We start from the raw sequence: 21,205 nt of genomic DNA, 5'->3' as shown, positions 1-21,205 counted from the left end.
TTTTCCTATCAATAACAAAATTCACTACTGACATGAATATGATGAGGCAGTGGCATCCCAAAATATTTATAAAACTATCTCACAGATGCATGAGCCAAAGTAGTGAAGAAACATCCTTTACTGAGCTAAGCAGCAGCACATCTGAAAAAGACTTGGGTATATTAATACATCACAGACTGAACATGTGTCCACAGTGTGATGCAGTAGCAAAATAGGGAAACACAATTCTGGGATGTATTAAGAGAAACATAGAGTCTAGATTAAATGAGGTAATTATCCCTCTCCACTCTTCCTTAGTCAGACCTCATCTGGAATATAGTGTCCATTTCCGGACACCCCAATTTAAAAAAGACATAGACAAACTGGAGCAAGTTCAGAGAAGAGTTATCAAGATGGTGAGCGGTCTGCAAATCATGTCCTATGAGGAACGGTTAAAGGATCCGGGAATGTTTAGCTTGCAAAAAAGAAGACTGAGAGGAGACTTAATAGCCGTCTACAAATATCTGAAGGGTTGTCACAGTGCAGAGGGATCAGCCCTATTCTCATTTGCACAAGGAAAGACTAGAAGCAATGGGATAAAACTGAAAGGGAGGAGACACAGATTAGATATTAGAAAAAACTTTCTGGCAGTGAGGGTGATCAACGCGGGAAACAGGTTACCCAGGGAGGTGGTGAGTTCTAATTCAATGGAAGTCTTTAGAGTCTGGACAGACATCTGTCTGGGATGATTTAGTGAATCCTCCATTGAGCTGGGGGTTGGATCCAATGACCCTGGAGGTCCCGTCCAACTCTATGACTACAGGTTGCGGCACTGGATCAGCACTTTCATCAGGCATCACACACTGCCAATACTTCTGATCCCAGCTATCAAGACCACAATGATGCTGATTAGGACCAAGGCCTGGATTATGGATTGTATATGGCTACATCAAATGGTCCCATTAAAATAAGTGAAGCGGCAGTATGCATGTGCGACCATTACTACCCTAACTTTAGGTTGCACTGGAGCCCTGTTCTCAGATTCAGACGCCAGTCTACCACCCATCTGAAAGTTTGCGGTGGAAAGTTGAAACTTTCAATTATGGCACTACCCCTTTCAAGGGTGGAGGTTCACTTTAAACAGTTCTAGACTGCACCGGACATAAGTGGCACTAACAGCCCACAATGACTAATAATATACATTGTTTTCAGATTTTTATTTGAAATGTACCGGGATAATCAATAAATAGATGCCCTGAGCTGAATGTTTACCTGTATCTTTGTACAGAGTTGGCAAAGATGCGCTCAAACAAATGAATGCTTGTCTTCTTTCAGTTTGACAGGGTATAAAAGTCCTGCTCGTATATCAATGAGGAACAGAGCCGTACTTGTGTGTGATGCAACCAAGAAGAGAGGGAAATGACTAAACATTTTGGCATGTTACTGTCAGAGGGAGGTGTTATACCTATATGAACACCTGCACACAGCAAAGGTGCCAAAACACAATGGAAACAGGTGGCCAACAATGTGAGTAATAGGAAAAAAAAAAGACAAGTGCAATCGTGGGAAACCGAGAGAAAGAAAGTATCCGATGCCCCGCTATCATTCTATGTTACTGTTCTGTTGTGTTACCTCCTAGCCCTTAATCCCAGGATGATAGCGCACATTGATATGCTGATAACCTACACAGCTCTGCCGCGGAGGGTGAACCTATTTGATCACAGTGCCAGCCTCTAACTTTGAAATGATCCTGTCATTGAGCCAGGCGTTTGAGCCCACGTAGAGTAGATAGTCTATTGTCTGCCGCTAGTAACCATTTCAGCTCTGGATATCCTATGTGGCAGATCAGAACTTAAACTAAAACAACTTTGTAGTATACAATCACAAGAAAAAGTAAGTGAACCCTTTGGAATTATCTGACTTCTGCATTGATTACTAATAAGATGTGGTCTGATTGTTATCTAATTTACAATTATAGACAAACACAATCTAAGGAAACTAATAAAACACAAACAGTTTTACTGTTCATGTCTTTTATTTAGCACATTGACTAAACATCCAGCAGAAAAAGTAAGTGAACCATTGAATAATAATCTGTAGATTTCCTTTTGCTAACAATCAGTTCCGCCAAGTGTTTCCTGAAGCTGCACAATGTTGAAGGGAAATGTTGACCATTCCCTGCCTGCAAATGTGTTCATGTTCATCAATATTTCTGGGATGCCTTGCATGCACGACCCTCTCCAGGTCATGGCACAGTATCTCAATAGGGTTAAGGTCAATACTCAGGCTTGGACATCCAAACACACAAATCTTCTTCTTTTTCAACCACTCTTTAGTTGGTTTATATTGCTGCCCCACCCAATGTCTTTTCAACTTCAGGTCGTGGATAACTGCCCTTACATTCTCCCGTAAAATATTTTGATATACTTTTGAATTTATTATTCCCTCTATGATCCCAAGGGGTTCAATTTCAAGATCCCTGTTTATTTTCATTCTTATTTACATCCACAGACTGGAAACTCATACAGACCTAATACTTCTCACAATTGAAGGGTGGATACAATTGCAACCCTTTCTAGACAATGCTTTGTTTGGATTCCAAGTTGATAGATGTCACGTAGACTGACACATTGTAGCATACTATCTGCACAGGAGAGAGTTTTGTGCTTTTGATATATTTAGGTCACAGTGGATTGTCAACACTATTATATGGCGCTTGGTCCTGGGCTTTAATCCCACATCATAGTAAAAATATAGTGCAATCTACCAGGAGCAGGTTGAGTGCTCGGCTGTCAGAGACAGCCAAGGATCCGGCGGAGAAGACATAAGTGGTTTATAACCACTTCTGGCTTCTCTTTTGTAGGCTACAAAGCCTTCAATGAGCTCTACGTAATAAATAGAGGAAGAGGCAGTGCCACTTCCTCTATTGGACCTGCAAATCACACGATCACTTGCGGCAGAGCTGCAGGGTCCTAAAAGATCGCCTCTGTCAGTGACTACCCTCCCACTAGGCGGATGCTTTTCCCTATAACTGGGGCTCCTATGGATTCTGCTCCAAAGAATGCTCCAGTAAAGATAAAAGAAATTTACAGACTAAGATACAAATATATATATATATATATATATATATATATATATATATATATATATGAAAACAACCCACCGCTAACATCAGCCTAAACCATCACCATATCCAATATATAAATTGTATATCAACATGCCTGAAACATAATGACAAAACCATTCCTGTACTTTATTTTAGCGCAAATTAACTTTAAAAATAAAGACCGCTTAATTTAAAAATTTTTTTTTTCTTTTTGCATGCATTACCCTTAATAAAACCTAAAAAAAATGTTAAAAATGTTCACTGAAGAAAGGTATTAAAAAATAGCCTCTGAAAAAAAATGCAGCCCAAATAATTTTGGACTAAAAAATAGGGCCATAAAACCATTGTATGCATAAAATCAGTAAAAAGTGTCTGGTCCTTTATGACTGAAACACTCTGGTCATTAAGAGGTTAATGAGAGGGAAGGCTACTGAGTACAGATATAAAAATTAGATATTCAGAATGAACATCAATCTGCTGCAGATCTGCAGCAAAATCTGCACCAAATGGTGTGGATTTGTAGGAAATGTCCTACTTTGTTGAAAATCTGCCGTGTGTGAATGCACCGTAAGGGCTTCTTCATACGGGTGTATTTGCATGCACAACATTTGGGCATGCAATACACAGAGAATAGAACCTATTGATGTCCATGGGTTTGTTCCCCTTTCCTTTTAGAACATTTGTGCAACAAGAGTCCCCATACAAGTTTATTGGAGGTATGCAGATGCGTTCTCTTAATTTTGTGCGCAAATGTGCAATACGCTGCACAATTCATTGAAAAAAGAAAACACATCTGGACCTCATAAGGCTAAATAGGCATTTAAATCAGGATGTGGAAGAGTCCCATGCGCAAAATAACATGTCGTGCATGTGCAAAATGTACAGTAATATGCACAAACACGCACACAAATCAACCTTGTTCATAGTGCAAATATGTGGTGCTGAAGCATGAGAAATTGCGCATAGACTCATGAGAAAGAGCCCTAAAATCTGCAAAATCTGTAAGAGGGCCAATACCTACCATGCCGTGTGCCATTTTAACACTGATGCCTTTTTATGTGCAACAGGACCTCAGGCACCAGGGCCTGATACCTCTGCTCTGCACCTCCTATGGTCATGCCTCTGCTAATCCTTCTACAAAGAAATGGATTACACCAGATAGCGATTTTGGAGAACCAAACCACATATTCACTATTCTATCTGTAAAGCAATGGCCACAATCCAAAGAAATAGTCATAGGGAAACAAAGTTATGTAAAGGCCCATTTAGGCCCAACGATTCTTGCTCAAAAATCACTCAAAGACGTCTTTTGAGCGAGAATTGTTGGGTCTAACTGCCCGGACATCGTGCAGTTTTCGTTAATGAGTTGTTCATCGTTGTCTGTTCAGCACAGAGCGCACAGCTGTATACCAGCGCTCAGCCAATCACAGGCAGCACTTGGCCATTCATTGAATTCAATGAATCGCCAAGAGCTGCCTCTGATTGCTGAGCGCTGTGAACAGTCACAGGCAGCGCTCAGCTGTCATTCATTGAATGCTGAACGCTGCCTGTGACTGGCTGAGAGCTCAGCCAATCAGATACAGTTCTTTCAGCAGGCGGGGATTTTAAATCCCCGCCTGATGAAAGAACTTCAGAGCAGTGCAAGGAGAAGAAGTGGCTATACGCGGCTGAGCCCTGGCAGCGGCGGAGAAGTGAGTATATATTTCATTATTTTTTGCACATGCTATGGAAGATTTTCAGGGAAGGGCTTATATTTAAAGCCCTTCCCCAAAAAATCACTGCGGGCTTGCCTGTGTTCTGCATATCCCGCTGAGCGCTCCGAGAAGACAATCGCTGTATGCAGAAGGCAGCAGTCCTTCATTTACACACTTATGCAAAGTGAATGCTCAAAACTGTCACTCAAACTGCCATATGAGCGAATTTTGAGCGATCATCTGTCAGTGTAAATGCATACATGATTAACGCTCAAAGGCCTTAGTCACACGGGCGTTTTTTCGCGCGATTTGCGGATCGCATGACGGATGCGCATCCGCAAATCGCGTGACCGGTGCCCGAAAATCGCCCGAAAATCTGCTCCTAGCCGCGTTTCATTAGAAACGGGCCGGAGCAGTGCAGCGCTGTCCAGCGCATTGCATTCAATGGAGCCGGCAATACAGCCCCAAAACTCCAGCAGCCAGCAACCCTATTTGAAATTACTAATGATATGCAATGGTAAGGGCACAATTTTGCATGGGATTAAACGTCGATATATTCTATACAACTGGTGGGCCCAGGTCATGCCAATCCGACAATGCTACAGCACTCAGATTGTCAAGATCCTTCTCATTGGCATATTGGGTATTATAGATGAAGTTCCTCAATGGAATGCTGCAAATTACATAGCAGCTCTGGATAAAACAAGAGATACCCATTATCTAAATGCATCATATGTGCGTTATGTTTGGCTTGTCCACACTATTATATGCTAGAACAATGTCCATCGTTACTGACTGACAACATCTTCTAAAAGTTAATAGCTTCCCCATTATAAATGTCAGACTGGCTAGTTTATGATTTTGCTGCTAAGGTTTTGTTCCCCTTTCAGAACCTGGTCAATGCGGAAGTAAGATCCTTGAACTATCATGACATTGCGCTGTATGGTCAACGGAAATCACTGAATGATTTCGAGACTCTAGATATACTCAAGATTAGAGATGAGCGAGCACCAAAATGCTCGGGTGCTCGTTACTCGGAACGAAATTCCCGCGATGCTCGAGGGTTCGTTTCGAGTAACGAACCCCATTGAAGTCAATGGGCGACTGGAGCATTTTTGTATTTCGCCGATGCTCGCTAAGGTTTTCATGTGTGAAAATCTGGGCAATTCAAGAAAGTGATGGGAACGACACAGTGATGGATAGGGCAGGCGAGGGGCTACATGGTGGGCTGCATCTCAAGTTCCCAGGTCCCACTATTAAGCCACAATAGCGGCAAGAGTGGGCCCCCCCCCCCCCCGCACTGTCAGCGTAAAGATCGTTCTCCTCTGCCACAGCTGTAACAGCTGTAGCAGAGAAGAACGATGTTTGCCCATTGAATTCAATGGAGCGGCAATACAGCCGCTCCATTGAAAGCAATGGGCTGCCGGCGTGCGCGGGGTGAATTGTCGGGAAAGGAGTTAAATATATAACCCCTTCCCTGCAATTCATCCAGAAATGTGTAAAAATAAAAATATATACCGGCGTATAAGGCGACGGGGCGTATAAGACGACCCCCCAACTGTCACCTTATACGCCGGTAATATAGCGGAGCAAAGAATAAAAAGCATTACTTACTTCTTCAGACGATCTGCGGCGCTGCTGCAGGATGTCGCTCCCTCCTGGTCCACGGCAGACTATTGCTTTCTCTACGAAAGGCTTGAAATCCCCGCCTCCAGAACCACAGCCAATCACAGCCATTCAATGACATCATTGTCATTGGCTGTGATTGGCTGAAGGCACATGTCTTTCTGGAGGCAGGGATTTCAAGCCTTTCGTAGAGAAAGCAATAGTCTGCCGTGGACCAGGAGGGAGCGACATCCTGCAGCAGCGCCGCAGATCGTCTGAAGAAGTGAGTAATGCTTTTTATTCTTTGCTCCGCTATATTACCGGCGTATAAGGTGACAGTTGGGGGGTCGTCTTATACGCCCCGTCGCCTTATACGCTGGTATATATTTTTATTTTTACACATTTCTGGATGAATTGCAGGGAAGGGGTTATATATTTAACCCCTTCCCGACAATTCACCCCGCGCACGCCGGCAGCCCATTGCTTTCAATGGAGCGGCTGTATTGCCGCTCCATTGAATTCAATGGGCAAACATCGTTCTTCTCTGCCACAGCTGTTACAGCTGTGGCAGAAAAGAAGGATTTGTCTTCTATATGTTCTCAATGGGGTCGGCGCTGCTGCCGCCGGCCCCATTGAGCGCATATACAGAAGATTTATGGCCTTTAGAAGGACCGTTGGGGTTCTTGAAGCCTACAATACACCTAACACTCTCCCTATAGCAGCTCCAACACGATAGCACTTTCCCTGAACTAATGTCAGAATGCATCCGTAGCGAGCCGCGGGAGGGGCAGATTTCAATACTCGGGTGACACCTAATCTCGCCAGCCACTCACAGCAGGGGGGTGGTATAGGGCTTGAACATCGCAGGGGGAAGTTGTAATGCCTTCCCTGTCTTTCTGTTGGCCAGAAAAGCGCGCTAACGTCTCAGAGATACAAGTGAAAGTAACCCGAACACCGCGTGGTACTCGTTAAGAGTAACGAGCATCCCGAACACCCTAATATTCGCCCGAGCATCAAGCTCGGACGAGTACGTTCGCTCATCTCTACTCAAGATATAATCTGTGATGACTATCATACAAGTAATATGCACACGTCTGGCTATTAAAAGGAATGCGCTATCTGACATCATCCATTAATTGCTAGGGGTGACGACCGCCCACTTGATAGATTCAAAGCACCATTAGCCAAATCTGACAAGACTCAGTACAAGTGAAAGGGAGCAGTAGAGAGAAAAGAAAAACTATAATAGAGTCAGTGGGATCGCAGCTACAAAGCTTTAAGCTGGTTACCCCAAGGACACGACAGGTCCTTCTTAAAGGAGTTTTCCATGACTTAAAAAAATGTATAGACTTAAAATGGTATAAATTAAAGAAAAAATGAATACTCACCCATTCCAGTGGCTCCCTGTCCACTGCTGGAGCCCCAGTCCCTGCCGTTCTGAACTTGGAAGAAGTTGTATGGCAGTCATATGCTGTAAATGTCATGATTGGCATGTGATTGGCTAAGCAGACAATGAAGAGCATATGGCCACCTGCTATCTTCTTTTGGGTTGCGAGCATCAGAGATTGGGACTCCAGTGCTGGATGTGGAGCCACTGGGGCAGGTGGGTATTCATTTTTTCTTTATTTGAAATCATTTTAAACCTAAAACATTTTTTTTATTTCCCAAAAAAACCCTTTACATGAAGTTTTTTGTTTTTTTTCAATTTTTGGTAATTTTTTAAAACTTTTCCATGTCACTATGCCCATTCAAAAAAAACTCCTATCATCTTACAATTTTTACTTCAACCGCAAAGCTCATTATCACGACAGGAAGGGTTACAATGGAAGGGAAAACCTATATATAAACAAAACAGGTTCCACTATTCACTATAGGTCAAGATCAAATCTTACCTCCTCCCCTGTCCTGCACAATTACTACTAAACAAGATACAGAGTATGCCCACAGCAATAGAAAAGAATGAGGGCCACAAGGACAGTGTATTCAACCATTATTAGGTTAAGTAGCCGGAAAGAAAACTGCAAGATTTTTTTTTAATATATAGTGACATGGAAATAAAAAAAAGTATCACTAACAGTTGATAAAATATGTACAACGAAAAAAACTTGAATTAAACAATAGGTTGTCTTCCGGTGACACATTTCCTATAATAGAGAGACCCGTTATTCTGGCAGCAGGGACAGTGTATCACTTTTTTCCAATTCCTAATGCCCATTTATTTCAGCTACTGTTACTAAATGCATTTCCATAATACCAAAATGAAAATATATCTCAGAACAAAAAAGCAAATCCACATATAAGCCCAGAGAAAGAGCAAGAGGAGACAAACAAAGTGAAGAAGACAAGATTAGGGGGATCATCATATCAGTTCAAGCCTCTGAACAGGAAAGAATCTTTCGCCCATGGTTTCACTCTGACATGATGTGCGGCCCCTGAGGAATTTTGCATATATTTGAGTATTCGACCTACTTCCAGCGTGCGGCAATAAAATTGTATGCTGCATCAAAAATCTGAGAATATCCCCCCCTTCCTTCCCTGGGAATCTGTTACATTCCATTGCAAGTTGGATCGGCCCCCCTTTGAGATCATGGAGAAGATGTCACCCAAATTTCTTGATAGACACCTTTATTTTTTGTGATCCCAGCAAATTCATTATCAGGAGCTTTTTATGCAGCCTCCATCTTTCTGATATAGAGCCAACCGTCCTTTTTCCCTTTCTGTCCCTTCCCTTCCTTTCCCTCCAATCCTAAGCACAAGAGGCCCTGAGAACCAGGGCAAGCTTAGGTTATATTACACTTGTTGCTGATTTATTTTTTGCCACATTCCCCATCATAGGAAAAAAACTATGTATATTACACTGATGAGTAGTTTGACTGTATTCTGCTTGTGCAGAAAGTGGCAAGGTAGTAGTATATTCACGTCAGAACAGCTCAGTGAATATATACGACACCAGAACCAAACTCATACCATAAATACAGCACCAGAACCAAGTCCATAACAAAATACCACATAGGAACCAAGCTCAGGGCATAGGTACAGTCCCAGAACCAAGCTCAGTACATAAATACAGCACCAGAACCAAACTCATAACAAAAAACACATAGGAACCAAGTTCAGTGCATACGTACAGATCCAGAACCAAGCTCAGTACATAAATACAGCACCAGAACCAAACTCATAACAAAAAAACAAATAGGAACCAAGCTCAGTACATAAGTACAGCTCCAGAAACAAGCTCAGTACATAAATATAGCACCAGAACCAGGCTCCTAACAAAAAAAGACATAGGAACCAAGCTCAGTACATAAGTATATCTCGAGAACCAAGCTCAGTACATAAATACAGCACCAGAACCAAGCTCATAACAAAAAACACAGAGCAACCAAGCTCAGTACATGAGTACAGCTCCAGAAACAAGCTGATAACATACATATAGCACCAGAACCAAACTGATAACATAAATATAGCACCAGAGCCAAGCTTATACCATAAATACAGTAGCAGAATTAAGTAATCGTGTTGCTGGGGCATCAATGATCTGACAGATGGAGTACCCCTCTGTCTAACCCTTAAGATGGCATTTTTATATATTCTTTCTATGGAATAACGAGGTCTACTACAGTATTTCATACTATAAAAAGGTATACTGAGGTATACCGGTCCTGACAGAGATCCAATTCCTTGGGTGAATGAAGCCTTCTGCATATGTTTAACATGTACTTCGGACGCTTTTCCTGGCGTACACGCCAAGCGTAGATCATTAGTGTGACGCAAACAGGGCTTTAAAAGGTAACAAATAGTAAATGATCCCTACAGAAGCACTCAGTTCTGTGCCCAGGTATTGCTCCTGTAGTGTCCTTTAATTTTGTAGCCCCACAATACGCTGTTGCACACTACAGGGGAGAAGAAAATCATCTGACTGCGTGAACCTAAACGGGCCAATTGCCTTCAACCTAAATTTGCCATTGCTCCGCTCACATGCTGATGGCTGCCACCCTATATGATTACATGGGTTGCTCATAGATGAGGCTGGTCATACGTGGGACCATTGGTGGTTTCAATGGTTAGACTTCAATTTTTTTGCAATTCAGTAGCATGTCTAATTAAAATTCTGTAAAATTCAGTGAAAATCCCATTTAATATTAAAAAATCCTGCATTCGACATCTTGACATCCTGACTCCTGAGGATGGTTTACATTGCCATTCATTGTTAGAATCCCATGGGGAATTCACCCTTCAAAAAGTAAAAATCACAAAGCCCTTGTAACACGTCGAGTGCCGTACACGAAAGGCAGAAAGAGAAAAGAAAATGTGCAGCAGGAATCACAATGAATGATGTGTCTCTCTGGAGGATTACGTGTAAATTGAGGTGATAGGGTTCAGCCAGTGAATATTGCATTTGTATTAACAGATTTGTCATCCCTGTAAAACTCAACATGTGGGAAGTGTTTTATGTAAATGGAAAGCAAACTGAATGCTTAGTATAATATAAAGATCATTAAACATCACTTTGTCATTGTAATAGTTTGTCCTCAATAGTATAATAAATACATGGGGGTTTATAATGTGCATATGAAATGTATTAACCCCCCTCTACTGGACTTTATCATGTATTATTGAACAACAAGATTGAATTACAGTGGATATAAAGGAGTTTGCAATGTATTCACCTGACCAATTTCACTCTAGTCCCTGACTCTGATCTCATGCTCTCTGACCTACCGCTCCTTAAAGGACAGCAGTGGCGGTAACACAGTGAGCAATGATTGGCCACGATGGTCACATGACTTCACTATAGGCAAGATTATACACCAAGGAAAACAAGAAGGAGGATTCGTAAGGCTTTTCATTTTTTCTACAGTGCTCCGTGAGGAAATATGGTATTACATGTGGGCATTCAACTCAATCATAGAATGGTAGAGTTGGAAGGGACCTCCAGGGTCATCTGGTCCAACCCCCTACTCAATGCAAAATCACCCCAGACTGATGTCTGTCCAACCTCTGTTTGAAGACTTCCTTTGAAGGAGAGCTCACCACCTCCTGTGGTAACTTGTTCCACTCATTGATCACCCTCACTGTCAGAAAGTTTTTCCTAATATCTAATCAGTATCTCCTCCCTTTCAGTTTTATTAAAATTGTTTCTAGTCTTTTTTTGTGCAAGACTTGCAATAAACGTCTTGAATCAATAAAGTCAACAATTGTGGGACATTCACCAATCCTGTAAATATCATCTGGGCTCTTGTAAGGTTCGGGATGAGTGGAGATGGCAGACATCCTACTAGGATAGCGGTGCAACACCCCAGAGGGATGACACTTGACTACAGTGCAGAGCTGGGAGAGTTAAGTGTTGGCTTGTCACGGCAGCACTTACCAGGCTTTGGTCCCTGAGGGATATCACGTAGCCAAGGCCAGAGCAGGATTGAAGGCTACCTTCAACACCCCTATAGGATAGGGAATGCCAATAAATGGGTTGATGGGGCTAGTAGTACTTATCACTCATGACGCCACCGTTCTCACACACTGGTATGCTACACAGCAGAGAAATAACACAGAGACTTGTGTATAGTATCTCGGGTCCCCAGGAACGGTTAGGGCCCAGTATAACTTTACTTGATCAATAAACTTTTACAAAGAGGTATTCAAGGCAGTGCAGGTACAATTCACTTTGAAAGCCAGCAGGCTAGAGCTCAGAGGTGAGGGAGGATACATAGGATGAACACAGTACTACAGTCCACGTTATCTGTCAGGTATCGCTCCTGGACTGGGAGCACTCCAGAGGAGGAAGGGGGCAGGGGTCACTCTGCAGACTCTCCGGCAGACAATTATTGAAAAGAAGGCTTAAACAAATATCACCCAGCATGGCAGGCACGTGGGTGTGTCAGTAGCATACCTCTGTGTGGTGATCCAGACTTTGGACGGCCGCACAGGAAAAATCTGACCTGGTGTGAACTGGTACATGTACGATGGGTTCCTTTATACAGAACTAGGTTGAATTGCTCTCTCTCTCTCTGATGGTGTGACTCACTCTATTCCCAGCCAGACTTCACTTGCTATGGGATATCGCTCCTCCTTCTCCATCTTCACCTACATGGAAGGTGAAGGTGCTTCCATGCGGCTCTGTGTTAGCACTCTCTCAGGTAGACAAGATGAAAGACCTGAACACAAATTGAAGACCTTTCCCATCTCTCAAACACTCCTATTTATCCCTTCACTTATACCACATGACATGACAAACTGATACATTTACTGTACATGCAGGCAATGACTTTATTAGAGTTAACCTCTCAAGCGCCACAGCTGTGCAAAACACACACTGGATATGACAGGACAAGCTTTGCACAGTCCATCCACATAGGACAAAACATGTATGATATTTATGGAGGGGACCAGGATGGTGTTCTGGGACACTACAGCGGTGAAGAGATTAAAAGCACAACAAATGCAATGGGTTAACTTCTTTAAAACTTTACTGAAAATGTATGCAGAACATAAACCAAGCACACTGGGAAAGTCTTTAGACTTCTTGGCCCTAATAAGCTACTCAGTTTCTATAGTAATCGGTCTCTAGGGAAATATCTCTGGTACAATGAAGTTCAATGTAATCAATTGATTTCTTCTCCTTAGGAGAGACACTTATACAGGCGGCTCGATGCAATGGTTCTCAGGTTGTTACTTTATGTCAGGCAAACGGATGTAGATCTGCCTTGTCACACACCGGTTTGACTGGGGGCTATCTGAGGTGACACCACCTCATGCTTGACCCCTCCAAATGGGATGCCAACTTTGCTACTACAGGGTCTTCAAGCCGTTACACACACAGTCCTGGTAATGTGGCTGCTGATGCTGCACTGGGCCGAGGCATGGTATCTGAAGAGAAGTCTTGCAGGAATACAGGCTGTGGCCAGGGCGGGCAGCGCAGGTGCAATAACGAGGTCCAGGCTGAAGGTCAGGGCAGGCAGCAAGCAATAGCAGAGTTCATAATACAGAGCCAAGGTCAGGGAGCACAGAAATCAGGATAGTCAGAGTCAGGCAAAAGATCGGAACCAGAAAATACACATATGGGGGGGTTTGTCATAAATGATTAATGAGAGCAAATTGGTTAGGCATCCACTCTAGGGTGTGGATGCCTAATATAGCAAGTGCAGAAATGGGATTGAAGGGGGATAGGTTTAAGAAACGCGCTGGCCCTTTAAGAAAAGGGCAGGAGCGTGCATGAGTGCAGAGCACAACATGTTCCAGACAGCGTCTGACTGCAACCACAGGAGCAGCGGCGACGCGCCATGGCAGTTTAACTTACTTCCTGTGCACTGAAGCTGGTATCACTTATTTCATCGCCACTGTCTCAGACCCAAACTTGGTCCCAATGCCCTTCAACCTCTTCCATTGTCTCAGGCCCACTAATAGCCACAACGTTAGTCAGACAACCTTATTCTGACACCAGTTCGAATGAAGGAGTTACTGCATAACTACATACATATAATGACTCTGGCACCAAGATCCCTTTTGGGTATACACTGCGTCACTCCTGTACTTGCGTGGCACACAGCACCTCTCGCTTTACCATTCACTGTCCACTAACTCTGGGGCTAGGAGTCACTGCCTTTTATACCGTACCAACGCTCATGTAAGTGCTCGCTGAATTATATCTCCTTGCACTCTCATGTATCTTTCTTACATGCCTTCAAGCTCCCAACCAATATGGTAACTGAGACTGTAACTTCCCAGCACCATACTGGTTAGGGCATAGCAATGCTCTCGAGAACCACCGCATTACGTGGCTCAGAATAGGTCCTTGTTGCACAAAGCACACATATTAAAACACATATAATTTGCCCTGTCAAAGAAAAGAATAAAGAACATAATTTAGTGGCTCAGATTTGGACACTACAAAAGAAACTGTGGTAACTTCCAATTAAATGTGTGTATATGACTTTAAGACTGTTTATTTCATATTGGTAACCCGCTTAACATTCCTGACGATCACCACTGTACTCTATTGGATGACAGGTCCCTGATTCTCATTGGCCTGAGTAACACCCAGCAGCAGCGTATTGATTGGAGGACAGGATAGTCAGGAGATAGTAGGTCTGTGATTGGTTGCTTAGCAGCACCAGACCCGCATGGGAAGATAATTTTACTTGTGTGTAAGAGACAGTTGGTAGTTAGAGAAAGACCAGCGGGTTGGAGTTTAGCAATCAAGGAGACAGGCAGCAAAGACTAGTGCAGGAGAGGAATACCAAGTAGTGCGTCAAGAAAGCAGAAAGGTGTGAGTACTAACTAAAGAGGAGAGAGAGAGAACAGGAAAGACAATATTTGATTAGAAAGAAGAGAGAGAAGAAAGAGACATTGTCGGTCAGAGTAAGGAATAATCTAAAAAGAGAGGTCCTGAGAGAAAGCAACAGATCTAGAACATATAAGAGTACAGAAGTGGTTCCTGTACTTATCTAAAAACTAATTTACCTCAGAAAATGTTAATTTAATGAAGAATGCCATCCTCCAGGGGAAAGAGACAATTCCCCAACTTTTATTTTATTTTTTCCTTTTTTTATTTTTGCCCAGAGCCTGTTGGGGGCCAGTGGAAGGGCTGGCATAACCAACAAATTAAGTATATTTTTCCCCACCATGCCCTGCCCGACTGACGGGTAGCAACCACTGGTCACTGTGGGCCAAACTAGAGACTTTTATTTGGTTGAGCGTAGCCGTCCAGGCTGCCGCCATCGCCCTCTCTGCGGGCGCTACAATAACACATTTAAACATCCAGTTATTCTAGTGTGAGGGAGCCCAGGTGTCGAGGACGGTGTCAGAGTCAGTGTAGCGGATAGCTGGCAGGTCAGGCTACATGATTGGTAATGCCAGGCCTATCTCCTTTAGGTCAACCATAGCACTCTTGTCCTCATACGTGGGCGGGGGCATTAGCAAAGACTTATGTCCTGGCTCTGGCCATACTGGTTCGGAAGAGGACTAGGTATGGAAATAGACCCTATTAGTGACTGCTGCACGAAGCCTCCATGGGAAGCTAGAGTATGAATCTGGAGTCAACATATTGTCTTGTAAAGGTAACTAGTATTAAACCGATGTAGTCGAACCAATAAGAGGGGAACGAGGAAGAGACAGTCTCTCCGGAAATTAACTCTACTATACAACACCATATCCTCATTAAAAAAGTTTAAAGAACCCCCTTCACAGGCATGATAACCAAGCAGGCTCTTTCACTCCCTTACACCCCAACTGGTCAAGTTGCTTTGATATAGCTAGTCAAGGTGCCATGAAAATCTTTTCTGAGTGACCTTCTTTAAAAGACTATCCCATCTGAAACATTTATGGCAAATCCACTTTGGGACCCCCATCTAATGGGAAAATAGTTGTTCTCTGACCCTCAGGGAGGCAGCCGCCATGTCTAGACAGAGAATGAATAGGTGGTTGTGCACTTGTATTCAAGTTTATGAGATATACAAAGTCGGGGTTCCTGTTCGCCCAATGTGAATGCCCCAGACGCGAAACCCACAACTATCGAACATCTTATCTAAGATGAGAAAACCGTTTTGGTACCAGCCAGTGCCAACACATGATTATTTCTTACAACATTTTCCAGAATTTCTTTTTTTTAATTTAGGATTGCTTTTGTATAGGGACAAGTGCTGGCTATTGGGGTCACATATAATGAGCCTCCTTGTGCTCCTCTAGTAGAACCTATATATTGTCTCCTCTTGAACATTGGACTATCATGGGTACATTTCTTAAATTTCACAATTTTCTACACTTTAACTTCACTGCCAGTTATAAAACACATCCCAAGGCCAGAACTGTAATGTGCAGTAGTTACTGCAGCCCTGTACATCTGGCTGCTAATTTCACATATTAACCTAGGGAGTCTCTATGCAGAAGCCTCCATCTGCATTGACAGACAAAATTTCCCTTGCTTATCCTTAATGGGAAAATTGGAAATAACAATGTGATCTAGTTAGAGGTTGGAGATATTGAAATTGATAATGAACTAGTAAATCTAGTACAGTTCATCTGCAGTCAATGTCATGTAAGTCAGCGGAAAAAAAGTTGTCAGCATGTAATATATCTTATTTGAAAGGCAGGCAATTTATATTCACCATAGAACACATTTTCACAGTTTATATACAGATGGAATCTGCATATAATGGTAAATACAACATCTTGTTATCTTGTTCTCATCCCGAGTTCAGCCCCTTTTACAGGGCATGATTATCATGCAACTCGCTTGTTAGAATGCTAATTGTACAGTGTGAATGCATGCAGTGAAAGAACGATTAGGCGATACATCGCTGATCGGATCTTTGATGTAGACCTAAAAATCAGCACTTGTGAACAACTGCCTGTTTACCGTCAAATGAAGGCGAGTGAGCCGAAACGATGCCCGAACCACTCCATCTCCAATTACTGAGCAATGATTGTTTCTATGTATAAATACAAGAGCAATCATCACTGAAGTGCCCAACAGTCATCCCATGTACAAAGGACTTGACAGCATGCATGATAGGCCAGAGATGAATTCAGAAATTTGCTAGGTGCTAATGCAAACTTATATCTCTTTCCTATACTATCTGCAGTGGGGCACTTAGGTCTGTGCAGACACTGAACCAGCAGGAGATGCTGGAAGATGAGAGGTGGTAGAACAACCCTTTCAGATATATTGTGGAGGGCTGCAGTTCAGGTGCCATAAGTTTACATATTTCTATGACCAAAGGCTGCATCTGTGACTTTTTCCCTGAGTCACAGGTTCCACATCATGAAAATGACTATTACTGCCTTAGGCCGCCTGCAGACGAACGGAAATCCCGCGGCGGGATTTCCCGCGGGATTTCCGCCGCTCAAAGCCTGCATAGGATTGCATTAACAAACGCAATCCTAGGCAGACGGCCGCGGTTTGGCCACGCGAAATGTCGCGCGGCAAACAAACCGCGGCATGTCCTATTTTTGTGCGGGGCTCGCAGAGCCTCGCACAGAAACGTCACTCACGCAGCCAGCGGCTCCGGTCTGCGCATGCGCCAGCTGCCCGGCAGCCGGCACATGAAAGAGCCGGGGCCGCCGGGCGCGGGTGAGTACGCGCTCATCCCTGCAGGCGCTCGGGTCGGGTCCCGCGGCGAGAATTCTCGCCGCCGGATCCGACCCGCTCGTCTGCAGGTGGCCTTAAAGAGTGGGCAAATAAGGAAGATGGAACAATACCTCTACAGCGCCAGCTATTGGATGGCAGTATTCCTGCAGATCCATGTCTGACCATTTATACAGGTCTTTATAACAATGAATGGGAATTGAAAACCAAGCCAGAATCCATACACAGACAGCTGTTTCTGTGTTTTTGCCCCTCATCAGTGTGCAGTACAATTCTGGCTTGGCTAGTGAGAGGCCTATGATGTGGGTTGGGAGGGGTATCATCCCTCCTTAAGGAGAGCACCTAAAAGGTGTGAGGAGACATATAAGGCCATTCATGCTCTTCTGGGAAATATATGCAAATAAGGAAAATGGAACAATACCTCTGCTAAAGTCAACCAGTCTGCACAATTGTTCACCATAGAATCAGAAAGTTGTGAAGGTGATCCTCGGCATCATTGGGCAGGTCTTAAGCATGAACTATTGAAATTGTGTCAACCATTGTATCAGGGACACATCATGCATTCTGAATTATGCACCACCGAGGAAAACGATCCCGGCCACTCTGAGCCATACCGAATGTCTTGATCTTTTGCACTTAAGTATCATACCCATGGGGGTACCATTAATTTTGTTTGTGCCTCTCAGCTTCAGTACACTGTGTAGACTGTTTGACGAAAAGACTGTTTCTGTGCCTCATATGCGACATCCCAAACATGTAAAGCAAAGTTACACATTACATACTATCCAACCTTCTAGCACACAGAAGAGGCCCAAAGAGTAAAGAACCATGAATACAGCTCTGGACTCAAAATACCTGTAACACAGGATCGATACAAGTTGCTTATTCTTTGGAAGAAATTAACAAATTAAGGTAATACTAAACATAATGCCTAACAGGGCATTCACTCCAAGGGCTGTCCTAAACTGCAGTTGACTGCAATATACCCCAAACCATATAAATAAGCCACAGAAGTTTAGGGATTCTGTTCTGTGAAACGATGAAACAAAGCTGGAACTTTTCTGACTTGTAGATCAGCAGAATGTCTGAAGGAGGAAGAATCATTCATATACTGAAAGGATACCCTGCCTATAGTGAAGCATGGTAGGGACTAAGTGATGCTCTGTGGCTAGTTTGCCTCCTCTGGCACTGGAAACCTGCAGAGTGTGGAGGGCAAGATGGACTCAATCAACTATCAGGAAATCCTAGGAGGAACCGTCATGTCTCCCAAGCATACCTCCAAGTCCACCAGGAAATCCTAGGAGGAACCATCATGTCTCCCAAGCATACCTCCAAGTCCACCAAGGTTTGGTTTCAGAAGAAGTCCTGGAAGATTACTAAGTGGTCATCATAGTCACCTGGCTTGAATCCGAAATCTTTGGTGGGATTGAAGACACTAGTTGCAGCATGCAAACCTAGGAATATTACTAAACTGGAGGCCATTGCCTATGAGGAACGGGCTGAGATTCCTCGGTAATGTTGTGAGAAGCTGCTGTCTGCTATGTATCATGTTTGCAGTGGGTCATAACAGCAAAAAGGTCATCTACTAAGTACTAAAGACACTTGTCATGAAGGGGTTGAATAATTCTGAGACTCCAGCCGTCATTAAAAGAGGCATTTTGTATTGAATTTAGAGAAATCTCTTGTTCCATTAGTTGTATTGAGCTATTTAAATTGTTCTTATTTAAGTGTCCTTTTTGCAAACAGCTGAAAGCTGTAAATTTGGCAAATCTAATTTGTAATGAGGGTGGAATAATTTTGATTGCAACTGTAAGCAAATAAGCATCATCTGTGCAATTCTAAGGAAGCCTTGAAAACATGGCTTGTTAGAGGGATTTGAAGACTTGGGTTGCGAAACACTGATGTAGACTATTAGGATTGGCTTCAGAATAGAAGTATAAAGTCAAATGTATGCACTATTTAAGTTAAATCTACTAATTTGGCTGCAACAAACGGGCCTGCAATCAGTGTGCCACAATGATATTGCAAGAGTCCAACACTAAAGAATATATCATGTACAAGCAGCATACTGCATATTTAAGTGGCTTTTTTGGTTTGATTATGGAGACACGGTACTTCCATGGTAACAAAACACAAAAATAGCATACTCATCTCACATGATTGCCATGGTGCCATTGCAACAGTTGCCTGGTCCCCCGCGCATATTTGGGAATTCAGCCGTAGTTCAGTAGCAGTGAGCGATTCCAGCGACCTGATTGGTTGTTGGGGACACACCCCCCTTTGGAGATGTGCACGAGTGGCTGGCCTGTTAAATAAGCAGCAGCACAGCCATAGGAGGGTCGGCAACTAAGCCCAAGCCTAAACCCTAACCCTAAACCTAATCCTAACCCCAAACCCTAACCCTAAACCTAACCCTAAACCCAGCCCTAAACGCTAAACCTAACCCTAAACCCAACCCTAACGCTAAACCTAACCCTAAACCCAACCCTAAACCCAACCCTAAACCTAACCCTTAACCCTAACCCTAAACCTAAACCCTAAACCTAACCCTAACCCTAAAACTTAACCCCCCGCTGGTCTCGTGAAGTAGCACTCGTGCACATCTCCAAATGGGGGTGTGTCCCCAACAACCAATCAGGTCGCTGGAATTGCTCACCGCTACTGAAGTGCGGCTGAAATACCAAATATGTGTCCCCCGCTGCTCTCCACTTCCTGCTGCAGTAATGATGTCACCAACACTGGGGACCTGTAATGGTACACCAATCACTGGCTGACTTTGGCTGATCTTTAGCTATAGCGGTCACATAATCCTATTGTTAGGATGTCATCACTGCTGCAGCAGGAACTAGAGAGCAGCCGGGAACTGAGCACCGTCAGAGCAGAAGCAACGGGGCATCAGGAGAGGTGAGCATGATTTATTTTATCTTTCACCACAACTCTTAGCTGCTTTCAAAAATGTTTTTCTCTGCCTATATAACTCCTTAAATGTGATTTTGCTTGACCACCATGCAGAAAGTAAAGATGAAACATCCCCCGCTATGTTCCAAAGAACAGTTTATGAGCTTCTGGTCTACACAGATTGCACCCACCTTCCGAGGAACAAAGAAGATAGCAGTATACCATGGATGGATGCACAACCACCCATAGGCAATAAACCTGGCGACCTTACACTCTGTTAATATTAGCTATGTTCAATTAGCACTGAAAGTGCTCTTCTATGACAGTTGAGATCTCAGTTAGAGTCCTGAGGTCCTTTGTGTTTTTTTTTCCTTTTTTTTTTGTTTTTTAATGTTCTGCCGCTGTCTATGCATTTAGCTAAATAATAAAAAAAAGTCAAATAAATCTGTCTCATGTCCTGGGGGTTCTGCAGTGTGTTTTACAATGTCTTGTCGCTCCCCCCACCCACATTCTCGGGAATAAAAGGGGGACGTATCATGTAGCCACGGAGCTCGCATTGCTTCAGACCACTGATGTTTATGCTAATGTGATATTACTGTCACTTCGAGATCTGCCTGCAAAGTGTTCGGTTTTGTTCCATACCAGAGCAAAACATCTGTCTGTGCCTGATTTATGTTGATTGCTGCACAAGAAATTCTGTTAGATTTTACACCGTTTTTCTAACTACCTATCTTAACTGTCAAAAGAAAACTTATCATAATGAATTAGGTGTATGGAAGAGTCTGAATATTCTTGTGTTACCATTCAGGTGATAAGCTGCGGTGTGATTTTCAGCTGAGA

The 21,205-nt window shown here is 43.2% G+C and overlaps 1 long non-coding RNA gene across 1 annotated transcript; it reads left to right on the top strand.

Moving 5' to 3' along the window:
- The first annotated feature begins 1,679 nt into the window (after positions 1–1,679).
- On the top strand, positions 1,680–20,709 carry LOC136609923 (uncharacterized). Its single transcript, XR_010790060.1, has 3 exons — positions 1,680–1,872; positions 2,022–2,049; positions 20,480–20,709. It is a non-coding gene; the product is annotated as an uncharacterized lncRNA (long non-coding RNA).
- The last annotated feature ends 496 nt before the right edge of the window (positions 20,710–21,205 follow it).

The sequence above is a fragment of the Eleutherodactylus coqui genome, chromosome 1 (genome assembly GCF_035609145.1).
Source record: "Eleutherodactylus coqui strain aEleCoq1 chromosome 1, aEleCoq1.hap1, whole genome shotgun sequence".
NCBI classification, from domain to species: Eukaryota; Metazoa; Chordata; class Amphibia; order Anura; family Eleutherodactylidae; genus Eleutherodactylus; species Eleutherodactylus coqui.
Note: the sequence above shows the minus strand (reverse complement) of the source record. Positions and strands in the feature narration are given on the sequence as shown.